Raw genomic sequence first — 19,821 nt, forward strand, 5'->3', positions numbered from 1 at the left:
GGGGCTCTGCATGGGCAAGCTGGTTCTTAGCCACTCAGCTCTCCAGTTCTCCGGACTTTGTCCTGGTCATCCATAAAAAGAGGCCAGTCACAGGTGGCTGTGTTTGTTTTCACGTGTGACAGGTGATATGTTTCCTGAACCCTCAGCTAGCTCTGGGGGCTGGCTTTTTGACCTCATCATGATCTTATTTCCCATTCTCGTCTCTTACCTTTTGCTGCTGTTGTTTAAAAAAGAAAAGAAAAAGTAAAAGGCAGTTTCTCTGGGCGACGGGAAGATCACGAGGCCATAGAATGCATATGCAGATTTCTACAGAAACTACGATTCCATGAAAGATTTTGAGGCGATGAGGAGGGCTGGTATCTTTCAGAGTGCAAAGTGATTTTGGAATGTAAAGAATTTCTTTGGGTTGAGTTCAATTGAAGTTTGTCACTGACCTGTGTTCCTGAACTATGAAGCATGAATATTGGGTTATGGAATTGTCTTGATAAATAAACAACTAACACAAAAAAAAAAAAAAAAAAAAAAAAAAATAGATCACGAGGCCATAGAACGGGATTAGGCTCAAGTTTCCTTCAAGACCTAGGTCTGAATCCCGGCTCCACTTCCTACTAGCTGTGTGACCTGGAACAAAGGAGTTACTGAATCTCTCTGAGCCCCCAAATCTCATCTCTTACACGGCGGCACCACCTCTGCCAGCCTGGGTCAGTAAATATTCGCCCAGATCAGACTCTCTGAGGGATCATAGGATTTTGAAGCCCCGAGTCCTGCTGTTTGTCTTACAAATGCAGAACCCGAGGCCCAATAAGAAACACTCCTGCCACACGATCCCACAAGCCAGGGTGAGAGGCTCTGGTTCTCCTGCGGACCTTACTTACTACCTGAAGTTGGGACTGACATCTGGCATTTGAGGGAAGATGGCCAAGGGTACCCAGGAACATAGGCAGCAGCCGACCCCCTCCTGGCCCGACTGTGGCAGAGGAATAACAGGACTTTATAGTTTGGAGCACACCATTTCCACTGTCTCTTATCTAATCTCTCTAACAACCCCCCAAGATACCGTTATCCCTATTTAACAGATTAAAAAAACTGAGATTCAGAGGTTTAGTGACTTGCTTAAGGTCACACAGGTAAGTGGCTAAGCCCTGATTAAAATTCAGCTGGGACCTGAGACTAGAGCTCCCCCCACCTCCCCTACTGTCTAAGCGAAGGAAGGAGATGGCAGAGACAGCTCAGCCCACCCTTCCACACTTTTGCCTGCCTGCCTGCTCCTCATCCTGCCCTAGCTCTGAGGCTGACTCTTGGCTTCCTGTCAGGAAAGAAAAGATGAACCCCACCAATCCAGGCCAATATGTTCTTCCATGGGGCCCTTCCTAGGAGGCTCTGCTCCAAAACCAAGCAACGAGTCTGGGAGGCCATCGGCACCAAGAAGGGGCCACTCCTACAGAGGGTGCGATGTTGGGAAGAGCCGGTACCTGGAGCTTTCCAGCCTCTCTGCCTGGCAACCATGCAGCCAAAGACTCAAACTGAGGCTGAGCCATAGCCTCAGACATCTCCCTCTCCATGACCCCTTGCAGACCCTACTCCCTCCCAATGCCAGTTCTAGGGCTTACAAACTCCATAGCACCAAAAGGATGCTTTTGACATCACTGACTTCATCCCCATTTATCCTTTGAAGAGACTGAGGCCCCACCCTTTTGGGGAAGGTATGTGCTAAGTATGTATAGTGGGGGCAGGGAGGGGACTTGTTAAAGCCATCTGTGTTTCACCTCGAGATTCATGTAGAGAAGCATATCTGTTTGTTTGGTACAGAGGTGGACAGACAGAATCCCGCCTGGTCTACAGTGACCAGCCCAGAGCTCTCTCTGTCCCCAGGGGCTGAGAAGATAACCAACCATCCTAAAGTGTTGGGCACATTCAGCATCTCAGTTGGGAAGCCCTAAGTTAGAGGAATATTTAGAACTGGCTAAGAGGCTGTCCAGGAGCCCCAGATTCCAGGGGCTTCAGCAGGAAGACCCTGATTCGCAGGTGGGCCCTCAGAATTTAGTCTCCTTCTCCAGACCCCTCCCCAGCCCCACAGCAGGGGAAACAATGATGAACTGGGTGATTGTGCAGCCTTTGGATTGAGAGAGACCTAAATGCCAATCCCATTTCACAGAGCTGTGTGACTTTGTCAAGTTGCCTACCCACTCTGAGCCTCGGCATCAAATGGGGATATGGAGGCTTGGCCAGGAAGAAGGTGGAATCAGCTTGCCATGCCCTTGGGGGCAGGCATACAGAGACACGAGACTGTGGGGGGAGGAGTTGGGCAAAACGATGACCCCACTCACAGGACAGGAGGTCCCTTAAGATGCAGGACACACAGGTTCCTACAAACTGTCCCTGGAAGGTTGCTGTCCCCAAGAACTTGAAACCAACATTGGGCAGAGGGAGGACTGATGAATGGGAGCATTCATGGAATTTTATGTAAATTTAGGAAGCATCCCCATACTAGCACGGCTTCACGAATCTGGCCTCATTGAACCCCACACCATTCTGTGAGGTAGAGAGTGGGGCTTCAACGTCCCTGTTTTATAAGCAGGATCTCCGAGGCTCAGGAATGGGGCAGCACTTGCCCTTGTTGCGTGGCAGATGGGGGCCCAACTTGTGTCCCCCAAGACCCTCTGACTCTGGAGCCCAGTGTCCCGCCTACTTTGTGACCCTGTTCCCCATTGCCAAGCCTCCTCACATGGGGTCACAGAAGCCTGGCATGAGGGCAGCAGTTCCTGGCTCCTGAACTCATGGAATCAGAGCCACCAGGGTGGGGCCAGGCACCTACAGGATTCACGCACAAGTGTTTCAGAACCCAGACCCCACACTAGCCTGCAGGGCCGGGCTGAAACACCAGGACATGGACTCGGGCCTGATCAGCACAGGCGACCTCAGACAGCCCGAGGCCCGGGACTCCCAAGTAGTCACTTCTATTCAGAGATTCCACCCCAAGCCAAGCCCACTGCAGTGCATGGAATCCCCACTCCAGGCGGGCCCTGAGCTGGACATGGGAACAGATGAACGCACCCCATCCCTGCCCTCAGGGAGTGCCCTGTCTGGAGGGACAGAGCCCTGCAAGGGAGCAATTACACACCAACATCATGTTCAAGTAGCACCCAGCCTCCCGCTCTCCTTCTGGAATGAGACAGTCACTTGAGAACACAGTGTCCAGTACTGGACAGTAACAATAGCCAGCGCTTTGGCCATGACTACTGGTCAGATCGTGTAAGTGCTTCACGTGGCTTGGTTCATCCTTGCAATGAGCCGATGAGGGGACGACTGCTTTGATCTCCAGTTTATGGGTAAATGGGTGAAGAAAGTGAGGCTCAGCGTGGGAAAGGGACTTGCCCAAGGTCACACAAATCGTAAAGCTAGGAGTTGAACCCCACAGTCCGACCCTCTGCTGTCAGGCGACATGGCCCGCAGAAACCAGTTTACAAATGGTCAGGTACTAAAATAGCTTCACCAAGGCCCAGCCTGAGTTTATTGGGTTCTACAGCCCAGTCTCTAAGCCCAGCCCACTGAAGACCTCTGGAGCCACACGGGGCACCAGGAGCCAGCCTGCACACCCATCGCAGAGCCTGGCAGCGGGTGGTTAATAAAGGGTTAACTTCTGGGCCAGGGCTGGGGTTCCCAAGACTGAGGGTGGGTGCTAACTGTGGGTCCTGGGGAGGCAACTGCGGATGAAGAAGGGGGCTCTAATCAGGGACCCCACATGGCATCAGGCAGGCCCTTCAGTCACGGCATCCTCTTCGGAGGCACTGGGTTCAAGAAGAAAGAGAACGAGCAGCTGAGAGGCCACCTCCTCCAAGCAGCCTTCCCAGAAGACTCTTCTGCACAGGATCTCTCAGAGCACTGTCTGGTGGCCCTAACTCTCTCAGCATGGGTAGTTAGGGTTGGCATCAGACAGGGTGGGCATCAGACACGTGGTGTCAAGCCCTGGCTCTATCTGCCCCTGTTACTTGACTTTTCTGAGTCAGGGCTCTCTAGGGTCTCATACTCTCTCCTTCAGTCCTTCCCCCCCACCTGCGTCTTCCCTTTTGTGTACATCCCTGTCTCTGCCAGTGGCTTCATCCCTGTGTCCAAGACCAGCTCTCAAGTCTCCTCCTCTTGCATCCTGAGAGCTTCTGACATCCAGGATGTCCCATGGCAACTGGCCAGCACACAGGCTCCCGGCTCCAGCCTAGCCAGCCTTCCCCAGGGCCAGCACCAAGCTCCAGGGAGGAGTGGCCTGGAGAAATCCATTTCCACAGCTGGCTGTGGGCATCCAAGGCCTGGATTCCCAGGCAAAGTAGGGGACACTGAAGCAGCACAGATACCTGACAGCTGAGGCACAGCCTGACAGGTTTCCATCCCCAGGGAGAAAGGGCTCCAGGCCTGTCGGGTCCTCTGGGATTGCCCAGGAGCAAGGCCTGGGCAGCCTCAGCCAGGGTGCCCTTGGGTCTCGGCACTTCTGGAGACATTCTGGCTTCAGAGGTACTTGGAGGGCAGGCAAAGGTTGACTGGTGGGAGGCTGCTGTTGGGCGGGAAGTAAAAAGAGTGGCAGGAAAGAGCAGTGACGCAGACATAAGGAAAGAGAGACAGAATGACAGGGGTGGGCAACACAGAGAGAGATCCCAGGTGAAGGGAGCCTCCTGGGCATCCCCAACTCCAACCCACAGGCCTCCGGCCCTTTCAGGTCTGCACAGGAAGCCCCCAGAGGAGCCTAAGGCAAAAGCCACCCAGGAATGCAGGCCCTGCTCACCTAGACAGGATCTGGCCCTGGGAGCCAGCCCAGCTCCGCCTCCCCCTTGCTCACCCCTCGCCTTCTTCCATAGCCAGGAGAGCCTGCCTTCCCTGTGGCCCCCCTGAGAGACTGCACCCTCCCATTCTTACCCACACTGTCCTCCCCACAACCAGTCATCAACAATGGCCCATCCCCTCCCCAGCACATTCTCCACAGCCTTGGCCTCCCCCAGATTCTGGGAGCACCAGGCAGAGCCCTGGGTGGAAACTGCCCCCTCTGATAACCCCTTCTGAGCAGGCTGGGTCTGAATCACCCAAAGGAGCACTGGAGCCACTCATGGACCCCTCAGATTGCCGATGGAGGCAGAGGACTTGATCTCAGCCAGCAGCAGCTCAGCCCAAATGAGCACCCAGGTCCCAAACAGCCCCGTGGGGTCCCCTAACTTGAGTCCCCAGGGTCCTTAGGAGGCAGAAGAAGAGAGCAACCGAGCCCAGCTTGCTCTACCCCATAATCACTGCCCTTTCCTAAACCTTAGTTTCCCTCTCTGTACAACGGGGCAGGCCAGCCCTATGCCAGCTTCCAGAGCTCCTGGGGCCAGAATCTAGGACCGTTCACCCTGGAGACCTAGGGCTCTGCCATTTCCACCTCCTCTCAACCTGCTTCCCACTCCCATGCTGGGGCATGCCACTGCAAGGCAAAATTTAGCCAAGAATGTGAGCACGGCCAAGAGGTGGGGAATAGGTGTGGGTGGAAAGGTCACGAGTCCCCGCCATGGGCCTTGGCAAGCCCCCTTCTCTCTCTGGGCTAACAACAGTTCGTTCCTACCTTACAGGGAGGTAGGAGATTTGAGAAATCAAAATGCTCTAGCACAAGGAAGGGAAGCATGTGATTATTATCACCGGGAGAAGGTTCCAGGCCACAGGGAACTAGGAGGAGGGGTATATAGACAGATGGACAGAAATGGAAAGGAAAGGTGCTTGGCACTACAGGAAAGGGTCTCTGTCCCTAGGGGCCCCTGGCATTCCAAGAGTTCTCAGCATAAAGACCTGCAGTGACACTACCTTGGTCTCAGGCAGTTAGGCAGGGCCTCAGGCCTGGCCCCCCACCCCAGGCATGCTGTTTCCCCCAGGCGGCCCAGCATACCAGCACCAGAGCCAAGGGCTTAATGGCCTGGTGAGCCTCCAGGTGGCCAGAGAGAGAAGGGACTGTTTGTGATGCAGTAGGAAAGCAAACAAATAAATCAGCCACGGCAGGCTGGACTCAAGGCTCCTGGGAGGCAGCTTTGGGCTTCAGGCCACTGGGATTCCTACCCCTACCCCACCTCTACTGGGATCCTAAGAACAGAGAAGGTAGGAGTATCCCCCTTCTACAGATTGGGAAACTGAGGCTCAGGGAGGTACTGTGCCTGGGGTCACAACTTGGAACCAGCAGAGCCTGTTTAAACACATTTGTTTGCAGCTGATTCTGTCCTTCTGCCCAATCTGTCCCCTTTTATCAGTCTAGAACACCACCCAGGCTAGAGCAGATATAACTGCAAGCCTTAGACCAAAGCCCAGCCAGACACCTGCTCTAGGGTGTCAGGTGGGTGGAGGCAGAATGAAGCCTGAGCTGATTGCAGGGGAGGGAGGGACAGGCATTTCCTGAGTGCCTGGAACCCACCAGACGTCAGAGGTTGATGTTTTGCACGCTTATCTCATGCAAGGCTTGCAAGTGGTCAGTGAGGAAAGTTGTGTTCTTATTTTTAGGAGATGGAAGCCAGAGGACAGAGAAGACAGGGGACTTGCTCGAGATCACGAAGTGTGAAAGCCACAGGTCTGAGGCTGACCCTGAAGGGGTCAGGCGCCCCCAGTACACACAGACCCAGCACCCTGAGCCCTACCAGCCAGGCAGACCTTTGGGGGGCTCAGACCCACAGCAGCCACAGCCTCTACTCTGGGGGCTTGTTAACTAGCTCACCCAATGGACAGACCCTGAGAAAGCTGAGTTGGCTTGGCCAGGTGCCACGGCTGGCCCCAGGGAAGATGGTGGCCAGAGCCGGGCCTCAGAGAATGAGGAAGACTCAGGTCAGGGGACAGGGGAGGAGGTGAAGGCATTCAGACGGAGCTATGGGGCCCAGGCACCTCGGTCTGGGAGTCTGGAAAATTCTGTACTGTTCAGGAGTACAGGAGGGCAGACACAATCCAGAGGGGAAGACGGGGGTTAGGGAGGAGGCATAGCCGGGCCTGAACCCCACTCCCTGGGCATTTGGGGCCCATCACCACCAGGGGCCCCAAATGCCCAGGCAGGAGCCTATAACAGGGATGGCCGGAACCACCCTATCTTCCCTCCACAGGTTCCTGGGCCAAAGCAAGGATCCCGGTGCAGTCCCTTTCTGGAGACCCTTGCACCCCAAATCTACCAGGCCCTGGGACCTCCAAAGCAGAGGCTGAGAATAGAGAGGAGGCTAGAGGTCCCCTTCCTCTGTAAGGAGGCAGCTTGGGGGCGATGGGCCAGGCTCAGGACAGGGAGAAAAGGTAAGAGGGATTCCAGTCCTGGCTCCAGCACCTCTTTAGCTGTCAGATCCCAGGCATGTCACCCATAGCCTGTCATTATCTGTAAAATGGGCTCAGAAATAACACCCTTGCTGCCTGCTTCACAAGGTGTGGGGAGGCCTGTGGGGAAGAAGTACGTGAGAAAATGTCCATGGCTAAAAGCTATAAAGCATAAGGTATCATTAGCAGAAATAAGAACTCTGACACCCCAAGGAGGGGAGTGACTTCCCCAAGGTCACACAGCCAGGTGGCAGCACAGCACTGTGTGACCTGGGTCTCCAGATGGGTAGACCAGGGCCCTCCCCCAGCCAGACTACGAGTCCCAGAGTAGCCATACCCCTCCGACGGACCCTCTTTGATGGGTGCAGCCCACCCCCACCAACCCTTAGCTCCTTCGGTCCAGGACCTGCTGCCACTCTAGACCAGGGAATCTGGGAACGGAAGCCCAGCTCTGAGCCCTGCAGCTGTGGCTTTGGGCACGTTGCTACAGCCCTGGGACCCTCCACGTCCTCATCTGTAAAATAGGGGCCACTCGGTCACTGACACCACGGCTGCAAAGTGCCCAGGGTAGGGCCTGGCACATCTTAGCTTCCCAACAGAGGAGGGCTCTCTCCTCTTCCTCTGCTGTGCCTGCCTAACCACAGCCAGGCTTAGGCACACGTTTCCCTGGCCTCCCAGAAAAATGCCCCGAACAATAACTGGGAATATAAATGGGCTGAAAACATTAGATCTTAGAAGGGCACGTTACTGAATGGCTAGTAGGTGGTGGGGGGGAATAAAAAGCAGAGCAAGACCCTGGTTCAGAGACAGTGTGGGGGACCCTCCCTCCCCCAGCCCCCTCACCTGGGGCCCTCTGGGTCCCCCTCAGTGTTCACGGAATGCACCTCTGCCCCCGCACCGGACCCACATGATGGAAGCCCAGAGTATATGATACAGTTTGGGGTGGGGAGTGTTGTTGAGGGGGAGCACGGAGAGGTGACAAGGCTGGGGTTTCTGTAGTGCTTCCGATGGCTTTCAGGGCTAACTTGGACATATTAGGTTCCCTGTCAGAGCCTTAGTTCTCCTTCCTACAAAATGGGGATGGTGATAAGCATCTTATCCTCTTGCACATAAATATATAATTGCACATCCTGGAAAAGCTGACGAGGTGGAGGCAGGGGGAAGGTGAGTTTCGGCCTCATGCACGCCTTTACCAGGTGGGACCAAACGGTTCCTACTGGGAGCTAAGATTCTCCACAGAGCCTCCAGTGGCCCATTCTACGACTCCATTGGTTCTCCAATTGTAGTTCCCAGACCAGCAGCAACAGCATCTCCTAGAAACCTATTAGCCATCTGCTTTCCTGGGCTGCCCCCTACAACTCCATTGGTCCTTCTGACCAATGGAATCAGAAGACTTAGGGGCATGAACCATGCATTAACAAACCCTCCAGGAGATTCTGCCATATGTCAGAGTTTGGGAACCACTGCCCCCCCCCCCCAATGACCCACCTCCTACTCCAGACAAACTTCCTCCCACAGACTCATCTTCTCATTCCCTGGCTCCCAGAAGACTGCTGAGAAGGAAGGAGTCACCATGGAGAAAGGTCATTAAATACTAAAGAGATCTCATAATTAGTTAATGACACCACAGGCTCCTGGAAAGGAGACAGGAGGAGGGTCAAAAGTCAGATTCAGACTCTAGTTGAAGAGGAACAGCTCCCCATATCTGTCTTTTTCCTTCTGTCTCTTACCCGCCTCCCCCCAACACAGATCCCAAGCACTGGCCCCTTTCCTTCTATGTGCTTGCTACCTAGCTCCTAGGGACACAACACCCTCTCTCCCTAGTGGGGCTAGAGCTAAGTTTGGGGATACATTCTGGTGGGTATGGAGGAAAGGATTTTTCCCTGAGAACTGGTCCCTCAGACTCCAAGTTTAAAAACCAGCTGGCTAGAAAGCCACTTCTAGGAGTCTACTCTGTGGAGAGTATTAGATGTGAGCACAAGATATATGTATGGACAAGGCAGTCACTCTAGCGACCTGGGAGCTAATGAAAAACTCAAAATGGCCGAAACGTGTAACAGTAGGAGAATGCGAAACTGGGTCATGGTGGATCCACACAGTGTGATACTATGGGGCTGGGAAACGTGCTGAGGAAGAATATTGAATAACATGGAACAATCCTCCCTTTACTATGTTAACCCACCGTGGCGGCAGAGGAAGTGGTTCGTATGGTATAATCCCAACTGTGTGTGTGTGTGTGTGTGTGTGTCTGTGAGTGTGTGTCTGTGTGTACATCAAACTGTTCCCAGTACTTATTTCTGAATGGTTCTTGCCTCCTTTACATCTATCCCTTAACCTCTAAGGTTTTCCACACAAAAAAATTTTGTCAGTAATTATAAAGTTTGTGCGTGTGTGTGTGTCTGCCCATTTGGTTCGGATGGAGAAGACGTTTCTAAACAGTTGAGAGAGCTAGCCTTCCTACCTCAGAACCACCGGTCTGGGTGGCCTCTGCTACAAGGGGGACATGGCCTCTCCCAGGGAATGTCCACATTCCATGTGGACGTCATCCCAGTGCACAAGATTAGGACTGTAAGTGGAAGCTAAGGGAGAATAGGTTTGCTTAAATTCTGTAGCACATATATTTTTTTAAGAGTCAGATCTGGGGCACCTGGAGTCCCTTGTACCCAAAGGGTGGCTCAGTTGGTTGAGCGACTACCTTTGGCCCAGGTCATGATCCTGGAGTCCTGGGATAGAGTCCCGCATCAGGCTCCCTGTTCGGCAGGGAGTCTGCTTCTCCCTCTGACTCTCCCCCTTCTCATGCTTTCTCTCTCTCTCTCAAATAAATAGGTAAAATCTTAAAAAAAAAAAAAAAAAAAAAAAAGTCAGATCTGTGCAGGGGAGAAGGACTCTTTATTTCTCCATAGCAGTGGTAGGCGCAGCCTTCATGTGCCATTCTCTGGCTTTTACTGAGGGGGCTTCCTGTGTTGGGCCCGCTGCTAAGTGTTTCACCCATACCCATTACCTCATGTAACCCGCCCCCCCACACCCCCGCCGCGGGCAAGCCACGGGAGAGGTCCCACTATCATTCCCCAGTTCACGGATAAGGAAACCAAGGTTCTGGGCGGTTGAGAAACTTGCCCAAAGGTGAGCAGATGCTGGGAGGACGAGCTGGCCCACATCTAGGTCCCCTACATGCCCCCAGGGGACTTCTGACACGCAGGGTTTGAAAAGCACGCTCCACAGTGTCACAGTGTCGCGGCAAAAGAGGGCAGGAGAGGGCGTGGGCAGAGAGGAAGGGGATCAGGGGGCCTTGCCCAGCCTCTAAATGTTCAGCGCAAGTAGACCCACACATCCTGCCTGCCTCCATTACTCCCCCGCTGTGTGGTCAGGAAAGGTCGGGGAGGTGAGCTGTCCACGTGACCCACAGGGACCCAAGGACGAGCCGCCCACTCACTCACGCAGGACCTCAGACAAACCAATCCTCCCGCAGCCCCACTGACTTATTTCCTCTACACACCATAGCATCTCACCGGGTCCCACGGCAACAACATTCCAATAAACCATCTCCTAAACCAGTGACTGTGAAAGTGATTTTCCGACCACAGTAATATTATTCATTGTTACCATTATTATTAGCAATGACAAATCAACATGTATTGAGTGCTTACTGCTTACCTGACATCATTCCAAGTGCCTTCTACTTATCAGTGGAACGCATATTGTCCTCTCCACTTGTTTCCCTAAGGAGGGACCTCTACCAGGAGAACACCTCTAGTCTCGCTCCGCCTCCTCCCTTACTTCCTGGACCCCAACAGAGGCTTCTGTGATTGGCTCGTCTCAAAAACACACTGGGCATGCTCGGCGGGGCATGCAGCCTTCCATCCTGGCTGCCCTCCGCTCCTACCACCTGTTCCTGCAGGGAGGCTGGCCCCTGTCCAGCGCTGCTTGTGACCGGACAGGTAACTCTGCCAGTTCGACGGCAGACGGTTGGAAAGCCCTCTTGGCCCCGGATCTAAAGCCGTGTTCTCCGGCCAGCCTTCTCAGTGTTGATGCTTCCTGTCCGAGCCCCATCTCTGTCATCTGTTTCCATTTGGTTCCAAATTCAGAAGAAGGGGGTCTCTCTAAAACCTCAACATATGTTAAGATCCTTCAATCCTTGTAGCGCGGCCCCGAATGAGAGATTATTATCATCTCTATTCTCTACAAGAGGAAATTAAGCCCTCTGGTGTCAAGGACTGTAGAAAGCTTTCTAGGCAGGCAGCGTTCAGGGTGTATTCCCCGGGGATGGAAGTTAGGATGACATTCCCAAATATATCCAACTCGTCTCCCAGGCTCTGAGGCCAGTGGACGTAGCCACTGCTTCCACAGACACTCCCTCCGTCTTTTGATAAAAGGCATGGCAATTGATACATCAAACCAACACCCAATCCCTTTGGGAACAAATATGATTGATCAACAACAAAAACCAGACTGTGATCCCAAATTCAAATAATATCTTTCTGTTTAAATATGTATCGTAAGTTTCTCCATAACTTTACTGTATAAGTCCATTCCTTCTTTCGTGAGCATCAGACTATGGAATCATTGCAGGAGATTCAGAAAATTGAGGAAGGAGGAAAAAATAAAGGTCTGCAATCTGATCTGTATAATCCCATTATTGTGTATTTAAACGTACTTATTCATCTACTTTTCAGCCTGGAGTACAGTTGTGGGGTGGGGGAAGCTCTGCTATTCTGTGTCTACAGAGCCCCCATGGGGAAACTAGGACCTGCCCACCTACACTGGCTGTCTGTCTTGGTGTGCAGGAGAATGGACTGGGCACCCAGAGTCCTCTTTCGGAATAAATCCCTGAGACTGCCAGCTGTGACGTCACGTGTGCCTCATTTACAAAAGTCAATTGCAGCAAATACAGGATAACAGTTTCTAGTTCTGCAGCCCAAGAAAGGCTGTGACTTTTTCAAGGTCACAAGGCAAATAAAGGACAGGCTAGGGTCTCCTGATCCCCACTCTCAGGCTATTCACCAAGCTTTTCCCCAAAGACTCACCCCCCAAGGACTGAAATTCTGCTTCCTCTTAATAATAGCAGCACTACCAAAACCAGCTGAAATACGTATGTATGTAGCACTCACCATGTGCCAAGCACATGTCATAAGTGCTTCATGTATATTAATTCACATCATTCTTGGGGTGCCTGAGTGACTCAGTTGTTAAGTGTCTGGCGTCAGCTCTGATCATGATCCCAGGGTCCTGGAATTGAGCCCCGCATCGGGCTCCCTGTCCCTTTTCCACTCCCCCTGCTTATGTTCCCTCGCTCACTGTGTCTCTCTCTGTCAAATAAATAAATAAAATCTTAAAAAAAAAATCACATCATTCTCAATAGGCCTATGAGGTAAACACTATTATGATCCCTATTGTAGATGCCAAAATGGATGCACAGACGGGCTAAGACACTTGCCCAAGGTCTCACCCAGCAGGCAAGTAGCAGAGGCAAGAATCACCTTTAGGCAGTTAGGTTTGGGACATCACTTGTGGTTCCTTCCCAACTTAGGCCAACCCCAGCTGGTCCCCAGGCCAGCTTCTGGAGCACTGACCGCCTGAAGAAGAAAACCAACCTAGGGGCGCCTGGGTGGCTCAGTGGGTTAAGCCTCTGCCTTCGGCTCAGGTCATGATCCCAGGGTCCTGGGATGGAGCCCCTCATTGGGATCTCTGCTCGGTGGAGAGCCTGCTTCCTCCTCTCTCTGCCTGCCTCTCTGCCTACTTGCAATCTGTCAAATAAATAAATAAAATCTTAAAAAAGAAAGAAAGAAAACCAACCTAGAGGCTCACCTCCCTAGACAAAGTCACCCTGCAACTTCCCATCAGATCCAGGATGTGAACCCAGACTTCCAGTGCTTCTTCCACTTTCCTACATTGGTTCTAGAAGCCTAGGTTCAGAAACAACCACTTCTTTCCAGGATACCCCCCCTCAGCACCAACAAAAAAAGTCAGGCACAGGGCCCAAAGTAGAGTCAGAAACCCCCACTGTGGGGAATGAAGGCAGAAGGGACAGTGAGGGGCCTCCCAGAGTGACACACCTAGTGGCCTGCAAAGAGACTGTCAGGGAGGGGCCTCCCACAGGGCAATTTCCCATTCCCCCAGCCTGGAGCCTGTGCCCTCACAGGACAGTAGCACCTTCCACAAATAACACGAACTAAGCCAGAGACCCTTCACCAGGCTGGAGCCAGAGGAAGTCGAGCTGTTCCCCTCTCAGGAGGGGAAAGGCCAGGCCTCACAAGGGAAGCTGAAGCCCTGACCGAAGCAGTCCCAGGCCAGCCAAACCATTCTCGCCTCCCTGGTCCCAGGTTCCAGGAGCAGAATGGGCAGGCCCAAAGGGCAAAGCATGGGCATCCAGACCCGGCTTCCCAGCTCCACCTTTGCCAAGGAGTCGCCAAGGATCTGGCACCGAGCTGGGTCCTGCTGGGCCACCCCGAGGAGAATCACTTACTTATGCATTCAACCATCATTTCCTGAGAGCCTGCTGTGGGCCAGGTCTTGTGCCAGCAATCAAGGATACAGAGATGGACAGGGCAATCCCTGCCTGAGAGGGTTCATGGAGTCACTCCATATGCCACCAAAGAGCAGCGGGAGAGTAAAGTACTCAGTGCAGACAAGCACAGAGGAAGGGGGAGAGAAAGGAAGGGTTTAGAAAAAAGCTGCCATCCACGTTCAGACCTCCTTGCCCTCAGAAAGCCTGGGGTTGCACTGGGGAGGCACATGCCCCGGGGAATGCACTTTTTGTTCTATGCTCATGTCATCCTATGAGGCTGCTCCCATTACCCAATTCACAGATTCAGAAACTGAGGCTCAGAGAGGGTCACAAAGCTGGGAAGGACAGAACCAAGATTCTAGCTCCAGAGTCCCGTTCTCGCCATGCTCTACCATCTCCCTGATCCGGCAGACAGGCAGAAGGTAGGTAAGGCGGCTTCAGGTGCAGTAAGCAAGGGTAAGGGAAGGAGGTGGTCTCAATTCTTGCCTGTGTGAGAGGAATCACGCAGTTCACCCCGGGGTGTGTGTGTGTGTGCGCGCGCGCGCGTGCATGTGTTCACATGGGCTCCACTTTACAAACAACAGATTCCAGGCCCCAGAACTTCCTAAAAGGCCAAGGGAAGGAACGAAGCACCACAGAGAAGGGAAGCCCAGAGAGGAGAAGGAACTTACCCGAGGTCACACAACCTATAAACAAAGGAGCCGGAACTAATTCCAAGAACCAGAACCCAAGGCCTCTTCTCTCCCGCTCAGCTGCTTCTCTGTGTCAGCACAGAGTGAATCAGCTGCTGACAGGAAAACCAACGTGTAGGGGGAACCCCAGGGGTGAGTCAGGAACCAGCCAGCCCCCAGACACCAAGTGGGCCTGTGACAGAGACCCTGAGCCTGTGGTTGGCCTCCTCACAGGCCACATCGGGATGGGGTGTGGGGAGGGGGGAAGCAACACATACCACAGGGCTCACTGTGTTTACCTCTGGGCTTCCCTCCTGGCTCCTCGGATCCAGGCTTAGAGGAGGGGAAGCCGGTGGGCAGAGCAGCTCCTGCTGAGATGAAACAGGCCCCCCAGCCCTGGCCCCATCCTGTCCCACAGGGGGGCCCAGGCTCTTGCTGAGCCAACTCCTGACTGTTTGATGCTCTTGATTAAACCCTAACCGCCTCCTCTCAGCTTCCCCTGGGGTGGAAGAAGTGGTTATAACGGTCTGGAGTAAAGGGTCAGGGCCACGCCCAAACCAGGGGGTGCCAGCTGGCCCCAGATTCTCCAAATCCACGGGAATGTTCGAGGCTTGGGTCTGCTCAGCCTCAGGCCAGGAGGGGGCTGTCTGGTGTTCAGGTGGAACAGGGTTGGGTCCTCAGGCTGGGGAGGTATTGGGGGGAGGGAGAGCTAGGCAGTGGCTCAAAAGTCTGAGGCTGAGAGAAAGAGAGAGAGAGAGAGAGGAGAGAAGGGAAGAGAGAGAGACGGGACTGCCCCACTTGGCAGAAACTTGAGAAGAGCCAACCAAAACCCACACCCCCACACGTGGGAAATTGGTGTCCCCACCGCCTGACCATTCGCCCCAGCCCTCCCTGGACTGTAGCCAGGAAGGGGAGAGCCCCAGGCACTTCTCCCCACCTACGCTGCTCTCAAACCCACTTCTGGCTGGAGCAAGCTCCCACCACTTGCCCAGATGTCCCCCCCACAACCTCTCGCCCCGTAGGGCCTGGGACAGAGGCCCTGAGCCTGTGGTTGGCCTCCTCACAGGCAAATACTGGGCCTACTGGGCAGCTTCCCTCCCTATCACTCCAAAGCATGCCTCACCCTCCCCAGCACCTCTGAGCCCCTGCTAGACACTAGGGTCAAGGCTGGGGGGAGGAATACGAAAAAAAACAGGGCACACATCCCCTAGTCACCCTGGCTCTCCACCCACCCCTCTGATGTCACCTCTTCCTTCACTCCTAGCAGCAGACACCCCAAAAGCCCGCAAGTCCCTCCCTCCTTCCCCATCACCACAGGCCTGCGATCCTTCTCCCTTGACCACTGAGTCCCTCACCCCAGCACATCTGGCAAACTGGTTTCCTAAAGCGCCCCTCTGAATACGTCACTCCCCGGTTCAACAACCTTCAGTGGCTCTCACTTTCTGCAAATCAGATCCAAACATCTCACCTTGGCATTGAAGGCCCTCCATGAGTTAATCCAACTTACCATTCCCCCCTTCACAGCCCTGCTGAGTCCCAATTCTTTGGCCAGACTGATCAAACTAGCAGTTTCTTAAAAAGTCCCTGAACACGGTGACCTCCCGCTTTTGCCTAGGTGTTTTCCTCTGCCCAATGCCCAAAACTGTCACTGCAGCAGGGGAAACCTTCCCAATTCTTAAGACCCACTCCAAATCCACCTCTTCCATGAAAGTTCCCTGTAATACTTTTTTCATTGATCTCCTGTCAGGGTCACTGGTATCCCTTCCCAGGCAGTAAGCAACTGAGGATAGAGGCAGTGTGTCATCCTTTGTCATGCGTCATGTGGGCTGGAAGGGAGGGGGGGGCACTTCTAGTATTTGCTTCCTAAGTACTCTTTGAAATGAACATCTTCTCGTTCCCCAACCCCCTACCCCCCTATCCCCCACCATGGATCCCACTTAGTGACCCTCTTCCTCCCCCACAATACCACACTCTAATCTTGAGCTGTTCACATGCTTGGACAGGGGAGACTGAGGCCCCAAGCAGATCCAAGCCCAATCAGGACTGGCTCCTGGGAGCCCAGGAGCTCCTCACCCTCTGCCCTGGTTTCTCTAGGATCTCACTGCTTCTAAGCACCTTCCCCTCTGAAAGGCACACACAGTCTCCTCCCTATAGAGCAGGCTTCAGTCACACTCTGTCCCATACTACTTTCTAGCTGGTTCCAGAGTGTTCCAGGGTTCATCTCCCCAGGACATTCCGGGAACCGACATGCAGCACCCCCGGTCTCCTTCGGTGCCCAGCCTTGACTGAACAGGTTAACAAGTGCCCACATTGACCCTCACCTTCAACCCAAGACAAGTGTTCAGTGGAATAGCTGGGCTCCAGACACCAGAGCAGCGCAAACCCATGAAATCTCATCTGGCTCCAGGCTCTGGGTGTGTGTTATCTTCCCCAGCAGGGGCATGGTGGAGCCTGACTGTCAGGAGCCCCAAATGAGGGCAGAGCCCAGGTCTGTCTAGGTCTTCTCTGTATCCCCTAGCTCCATTTCATATATAGTAGGTGCTCAGTAAACATTGTAACTGGACAACCACCAGCCCCAAGCGCTATGACAGAAAACTCAGCCACTTTTTGGTCCAGATGACACACTCCCCAAATGTGAAATGGACAAAGTGATGCAGGTGGCAGGTGGCAATTTCTGGCACTCACAGGGTCAAGAATGGCTGCAGCCTGCTCTCCAAAAACAGGCTCATTCCCAGGCAGGAAGCCAGTCCATCACCTGCCTGCCTGCCTCAGAGCAGCTGTCATATAGCGAGGGCTGACTGGGTGCCTGACACCTTGCTAAACACTGTATATGAATTACTCTGTTTAGTCCTCGCCACTGCCCTTGGATTCTGCCAGGACTCCCATTTTACAGACGCAGAAACTGAAGCTTGGAGGGAAGTGCAATCCTAATCAGTTTGGTCCCAGAGCTTCAGATCGTGCCCACTGAATGAGGCTGCCTAGCTACAATGGCCCTGGCACAGAGCACACACTAGCACCAGGAACAGAAACCTCCAGGCCAGTGAACTAACCCTGAGCATGCAGCAAGAGCCCCGGGCCCCAGGGTTGACTCTGGACCCAAAGTTTGTCGGGGTTTTCCCCTTCTCTCCCCACCCCACCAAGAACTTGTCCCCTGGTTTCCAACCACGGCCTCCCAGGCCAGGTCACCTGGAAATGCCCCAGGAAGGGGACAAAAGCCTCTGCTGAGGATGTGGTCTGAAGTGTTACTGGGATCTCAGTGTTAGGGGGAAGGCGAGACTGACATTTCCTTGCTTTACCCTGCTTCCCCGGGGCTTGTGGGTTCAAGCCCCATCGGAGAAACTAGTGTGAACTTTAAAGTAGTTCGCTTAACTCTAGGGGAACGTTCCCTTGGCCCAGCGCCACCGGGCAGGGAGAACCAGCCAGCACGCTGTGAACACCGGCGACTGAACTGCAGTCCGCTCTCACCTGCCAGCCCTCGCTTTCCAGGGCTTTCGTGAGAAAGGGCAACCGGAGCATGGAGTTCACCTGGTTCAACCTACTCCGTTTACGGAATCCAAGAAGCCCAGAGCAGGGTGGGGGAGTCGGGGCCGGGGCCGGGGCCACACAGCTGGTAGACGACACAGCCGGAAAACTGGGGGTCAGGACTCGGGGACTTAGGCTCCTTTTCACCCACCAGCTGCTGCTGTCACTTGCTCCGAGAAAGCCGCCCAGGCGGGCTCTGGAAGTGGAGACGAAAACTAACTTTGCTGCTGTTGGTCCGGCCGGCCTCCCCCCTGCCCCTCTCACCTTCTGGCTTTGCTTTCTGCTCGGCGCTGCAAGCCCGGCGTCGCCCGCTCGCGCCCACCCGCGTCCGACTGCGCAGCTCTGAGCTCAGTCACTCTGCAGTTCTCCTGGCGACCGTCGGGGAACGCAGGGACTGGAGCAGGCCCCGCCCCCGGATGACACGCCCTGGGCACGCCCCCCTGCCCTGCCGGAATGTTGCTGCCTCCAAGCCGTACCCGGCTCCGCCCACCAGGCCTCCCTAGGAGATACCCGTAAGCCCCGCCCCCGGCCTGGGGGTGGGAGGGGCTCCTCTTGCCCCGCCCCGCTCGTTGTGGCCTCCCTAATTCACGCGCCAGGCCTGCCCCTGTGCCCGCCTCCTCGCCACGCCTCCTCAGATAGGTACTCTGCGCCGCTGCTGCCACCCGGCCCCTCAAGGCCGGATCCCGGCTCCTACCCCTACCCGGGTCGCGCTCGAGCCCTGCTGGTGGGGGGGAAGCCCTACTCACTGCTCTGCCTAGCGGCCCCGCCCCTTCTGGGCCCTCTTTGTCTGTCCCAGACTCCCCCCAGACCCTCCCGCCACCGCGCCCGGGTCACGTTCTCCTCTCCCCCGGGACCAGCAGCCTCGGGCGAACCCCCGCCCCAGGCTCGCCCTTCCCTGCCTCAGTGCCTCACTAATCCTGTTCTGCCCTGCCAGCCCCAACCCGGGGCGGGCCGGCCTCGGCCCCCAAGCTGGCATTCCAGGGCGGGTGTATCCGGGTGCGGCCGGGGACGGCGTGGGAGCGGTTTGCGTTCCAAGTCGGAGCCCTTATCAGCAGGCGCCCTGGGCCCAGGCGCTTTTTGAAAATACTAACAAGCACTGATTGGACCCTTGCCAGCAACCGAGCTCAACGCCAAGCCCTGTTAAAAGGACTGGCCCTTAAATTCACACAACTCTATGCGATGGTACTCTTGTTGCGCCCATTTCACGGGTGAACGGCCTGAGGCTGGGAGAAGGGTAGTCGTGGCCTCTGCGTCTCACGCTGGAGAGGAGCCGGATCCGGTCCCAAGCCCTGAATCACAAGCTCAATGCTACCCGGGCTTGTCTGGACTGGCTCCTGAAAAGTGACCCAGGCCAGCTAATTGTTGGGGCTGTGCTCAGCAGGCTGCCAGGGGTGAGGGAGGAGGCGTGGGCTGAGGAGGCAGGTAGCAGGAGGGGCTGCTGGCCTGAGCCCCAGAAGCTGGTTTTCTCCCTTAAGAAGTGACTCAGAATTAAGATGGACTGCAAAGATCTCCAGACAGCCGTGGTGCCTGAACCTGTGTCCCAGCCCTACGCACTCCCAGGCCCAGGGATCAGCCCCAGGCAGGTTTCCTCGCTATGACCAGGACCATTCACCTTGCAGCTGACAAAGCTCTCTAACTCCCATTATCTCATTGGCATCTCACAAGGACGCCATTGTGGGGAGGGTATGATTATGCCCGTTGTGCCTGGGTGGAGTAGGGCGGGGAGCTTGGAGCCCAGCCCAGCACGGTGGTTCCCAAAGCGTGGTGCCTTGGAACAGCAGCGGCCTCAGCAGCAGCCTCAGCAGCATCTGGGAACATGTTAGGAAAGTGTGTTTCAGA

The 19,821-nt window shown here is 54.7% G+C and overlaps 1 protein-coding gene across 1 annotated transcript in view; it reads right to left on the reverse strand.

Moving 5' to 3' along the window:
* CD82 (CD82 molecule) overlaps positions 1 to 18,390 on the reverse strand; it is a 49,723-nt gene extending 31,333 nt beyond the window's left edge. The window contains exon 1 of the mRNA XM_004763192.3: positions 18,247 to 18,390. The gene's annotated coding sequence lies outside the window, so the exon portion shown is untranslated. The remainder of the gene's footprint in view (positions 1 to 18,246) is intronic.
* Between the last annotated feature and the right edge of the window lie 1,431 nt (positions 18,391 to 19,821).

Source organism: Mustela putorius, unplaced genomic scaffold (genome assembly GCF_011764305.1).
Source record: "Mustela putorius furo isolate JIRA1106 unplaced genomic scaffold, ASM1176430v1.1 tig00003859_pilon_pilon_pilon, whole genome shotgun sequence".
Taxonomy (NCBI): Eukaryota; Metazoa; Chordata; class Mammalia; order Carnivora; family Mustelidae; genus Mustela; species Mustela putorius.